The 5,000-nt window shown below is 28.6% G+C and overlaps 1 non-coding gene across 1 annotated transcript; it reads left to right on the top strand.

Moving 5' to 3' along the window:
• Positions 1-388: 388 nt before the first annotated feature.
• Positions 389-476, top strand: TRNAS-GCU (transfer RNA serine (anticodon GCU)). Its single transcript has one exon. It is a non-coding gene; the product is annotated as a tRNA-Ser (tRNA).
• The last annotated feature ends 4,524 nt before the right edge of the window (positions 477-5,000 follow it).

Below are 5,000 nucleotides of genomic sequence, written 5' to 3' on the forward strand. Positions count from 1 at the left end.
AGTTGAAAATAAAAAAATGAGCCCGGCCGGGTCAGTACCCGGCCGGTCCGTGGAAATTGGAAATAAAAAAGTCCCTTTTGAGCGAAATCAAATGAAATGGAATTACTGATAAAAGTTGTATATATTTATATTCTATATAATAAAATTAAGAATCTATAGATATATAGATTAATAATACCCTAATAAGATTAATAATACTCTAATATTAATATAAATAAATAAAAATTAATATAATTAATATATTAATATAAATAAATAAAAATATAAATAAATAAAAATCTATATAACAAAATAACAAAGGTCTATATAACAAAGGAAAGAGGGCTTTTTTCAAGCATTTCTTTTTGCGTGCTGTAACTGTAACATAGTAATTATCTTTTCTAAATTAGGAGAGATGGCTGAGTGGACTAAAGCGTCGGATTGCTAATCCGTTGTGCGAGTTATTCGTACCGAGGGTTCGAATCCCTCTCTTTCCATTTCGGTTTTTGACAGTGGAATAGATCAAATCCTAATACCATTTATAAAAATGAAGCAAGGAACTCTCCCTTTTTTATTCTTCCCGTCCAGGATTACCAGGATTACGTCCCGGATCATTAGATAGGAGTCCGAAGATGAAGAGAGAAACAAAGAATATCGTTGCGGTGTAAACAACGAATTTAAGATTACGCATTGTACAACCTCCCATAGAATTTTTTTGTAAAAAGAAGAGAATGGATTCTTCGTTTTTATTTTTCTATTTATATACGCAATTATACGCAATTTTTATTTTTCTATTTATATATATACGCAATTATACGCAATTTTTATTTTTCTATTTTTATACGAAAATAGATTCCTCGTTTTTATACTACATAGCCTATTTTGACACCAAGAAATAAAGTGATTTCTAGAATTTCTAGAAATCGAAAAGAATTTTCAGAAATTCATTTATAATAAGAGTTGAGTTTTTCATTACAAAAAAAAATTCTTTTATACCAACAATTATATATTGTGGCGGACTTTAATCCAAATAGGGTTCTTCGGCGAAAAAGGGTCAGAATGAGGAAATGGGATGATCCAGCTTTATCATGGCTATCCAAGAATTTCAATCTTTGAATTGAGGGTTCGGTTCGTTCATAGTGTTCATAGTGTAAGACTTATCTAATCTTTTCAATTGTTACAATTTTTTTTTCTTGAATAAATCATGAATTTTTCTAGGACAGTATTAAGGATCTCATCGAAAACTTACAGCAGCTTGCCAAACAAAGGCTAAGAGAAAAAAGAGAACAGGTATTACTGGCATAAAATCTACGATTGGATTCAAAAAAGCATAGGCCTCGGGCAATTTGGCGAATAAAAAACTACTCGAAAAAAGGGCAGAATTCAAACAGATACAGATCAAATTAAAGATATTAAGATTAAGCATAACAAAATTTTGTTCTTGGAGATAATTTTGATTGAGTTATTAATATGTTTTTTGATATAAGGAAAAAAATGAAGAAAGGAAAATAAGGCAGACTAAACAATACTTCTTTGAACTCACCCAATCAAAAAGCCTTCAATTCTTACAAGAGAATAGAAGAAATCATACTTTCATACAATATCTTAATTGAATTATATGTAATGATCAATAAATTCGGTTTAATTCTCTATCCATACGTGCCAAAATCCTAGCAAGAATCTAATCTATTCCATAGTTATTTGGAACTGGAATTGACGAACAGGGAATACCCATATTAGTGTTTAGTAGTTTCAAATAGAAATCTAAATGGGGCGTGGCCGAGTGGTAAGGCAACGGGTTTTGGTCCCGCTATTCGAAGGTTCGAATCCTTTCGTCCCAGAGCCTACTCTTTTTATATATCAGAATAACGATATCCGAATCTAAATTGCTCTTTTTTTTTTAACAACCTTCTTTCTAAGAGTCAAATATTGGAGAAAATGTGATTCTTGCTTTTGATTTTTAATGATTTCTTAAGATTGGCACTCGAAGAACTGTGAGATTGGCGAATCTATTCTATCGAGTTATTTGATCTATCGAGTTATTTGAAGATGCAAGGCAGATTCAAAAAGATTAGTTTATTTGTGTTATTTATAATATTCGTAATATTATTATTATTAATTATATTATTAATTTCTTATTAATTAGAATAGAAAAGCTTAATATTAATAAAAGTATAAAAAAATAAAAATATATTGTATTCATACAATATGGGTTAATTTGAATTCTTATTGAGGCTTTTTCTTCCTAAATTATCTATTTATTTCATATAGATTCATATAGAAGGAAATTGATTTCATATAGAAGGAAAAAGTATAGATAGATTACTATGTATCGACTGAACCAATGACTATTCATGATTCCATAATTGAATCAATGTTCCAAACTAGAGGAATGTTATGGTAAAACTTCGTTTGAAACGATGTGGTAGAAAGCAACGTGCGACTTGAAGGACATGATCGGCTGTGGATGTCAAAACCCACCACCTTCCATTATGTAGAAATGAAGGTGCTTTTGGCTCGACATCCTTTGTTCTGTTCTATTATAATCCGTCTTTTTGTTGGGTTGTAATGTAAATAGTACAGGATGGAGCTCGAAGAGAAACATCCATTTTTCAGGGGCAAGGATCTAGGGTTAATTAATGGAAATAAATAAGTTGGAACAACTTCGTAAGTCTATTTTTGATATAGAAATCGAAAAGCTCCGATTCAAACTATTTTCAAATCAAAAAGAAAAATTGTTGGAATTGGTAAAACTCTTTCGATCAAAAGTGTATAATGCGGGAATTAATCGTTCATATGATTCTTTGATAGAAAGAAAAAAAGAGAGAAAAAGGGGCATGTTGCTGCCATTTTTGAAATGATTAAATATCGCCGAAGTAATGTCTAAACCCAATGATTCAAGACAAAGATAAAGGATCCTAGAACAAGGAAATACCCTTTTCAATTGTCTCAACAACTAGATCAAAATGAAGAATCGAAATCGATTCTAAACGAGACAAACAAAAAAAGGGGTTAGAGACCACTCAATAAAAGAATGCCTAAGGATTTTTTTTTGAGCATTTTGAGAGTTATTTGACTTGAGTTATGAGAGTACGAATGCTTTTTTCTTCTTTTTTTTTGAAAAAAAAAAGACGGGTTTAAATGTCTAATTGATTTGCCGGGTTTATGGATCTTTTTGACATTCTAATTACATACATTATAATTCCATACATAGACATAACTTTTAATAGACATAACTTTTAATCATTTTTTTTTTTTTTTCTCGAGCCGTACGAGGAGAAAACTTCTTATACGTTTCTAGGGGGGGGGTATTATTTAACTACATCTATCCCAATGAGCCGTTTATCGAATCGTTGCAATTGATGTTCGATCCCGAAGAGAGGGAAGAGATCTTCGAAAAGTTGGTTTTTATGATCCGATAAATAATCAAACCCATTTGAATGTTCCCGCTATTCTCTATTTCCTTGAAAAAGGAGCTCAACCCACAGGAACTGTCCATGATATTTTAAAGAAGGCCGGGGTTTTTACGGAACTTAGTCTTAATCAAACAAAATTCAATTAATGAAATACAAAAAAGAGGGGGTGGATGACTCATATCTAGCTTTGTATAAATTTTTCTTTATAATTTCCTCCCCCCTCTTTTGTTTTATTCATACTTTTTTATTTATTATTCGTATTTCTTATTGCTTTGCTACTATAGAATACCGTGTTCTATAACAGATTTTATTGAGCTAATTTTATTGATATAAAATATAGAGAAAAAAGATCAATTGAATAAATGAAGTCAATTGCATTTAAAAAAATAACATAAAATAAGATAAAAAAAAAAAAATAACATAAAATAAGATAAAAAAACAGAGAAAATAACAAGAAAAAATAACATATAAAAATAGAAAATATTAATAATAATTAATAATAAATAATAATAATTAATAATAAATAATTAATAATAAATATTATAATAATAAATATTATAATAATAAATATTATAATAATAAAAATAATAAATATTATAATAATAAATATTATTAATAATAAAAATAATAAATATTATAATAATAAATATTATTAATAATAAAAATAATAAATATTATAATAATAAATATTATTAATAATTAATAATAAAAAATACAATATAATAAAAAAAAAAAAAAAAATTGACTTAATTCTTTTTTTCATTGTATTTTTTTATAGTCTTTTTTATATTCTTTATTCTTTTCTCAACATTTATATTCAAAATTTACAATCATATTGACAACAGTGTATCGAACAAATATAATTCGATCGTAGATAAATAGATCTATTTATCCCCGCCCACAAGTTTGGCACTTCACTTCATTCAAATAATGGGTTCTTTCTTTGAATTTGTTGTGATACAAGAAGTTTTTTTTATTGTAATTGTATATTGTATTGAAAAAAAAAAAAAAAAATGGATAACAATGGAATGAATAAGACAGGAGGCGGTCCACAAATTTTCACTTATTCTATTTCTATGTTTTTATCTTAGAATTTCGTGTATTTTTATTTTATTCAAATTTTTGCTAATTTCATGTTTTGATTGCCTCGTGCAATTCCATTTTTTTTTTATTCCGATTTTTTTCGGGTTGCTAACTCAACGGTAGAGTACTCGGCTTTTAAGTGCGACTAGCATCTTTTACACATTTGTATGAAGAAAGGGATTCGTTCATACCATCGGTACAGTTTGTAAGACCACGACTGATCCTGAAAGGAGTGGATGGAAAAAAGAGCATGTCGTATCAATGGAGAATTCTAAGAATCCATTTTTTTTCCGGATCAGTCCAAAAAAAAAAATCGTCTTTGAATTTTTGGTGCGGAACAAAAAAAATTAATTGAATTCAAAGTTGGGTCGAGTGAATAAATGGATAGAGCTCTACGGCCCCAATTATAGGGAAACAAAAAGTAACGAGCTTCTGTTCGCAATTTGAATGATTACCCGATCTAATTAAACGTTAAAAATAAATTAGTGCCTAATGCGGTAAAGGTTTTTCTCATGAGTAAAT

This window comes from Durio zibethinus, unplaced genomic scaffold (genome assembly GCF_047325235.1).
Source record: "Durio zibethinus cultivar Kanyao isolate XHJ-2024 unplaced genomic scaffold, ASM4732523v1 HiC_scaffold_279, whole genome shotgun sequence".
Lineage (NCBI taxonomy): Eukaryota > Viridiplantae > Streptophyta > Magnoliopsida > Malvales > Malvaceae > Durio > Durio zibethinus.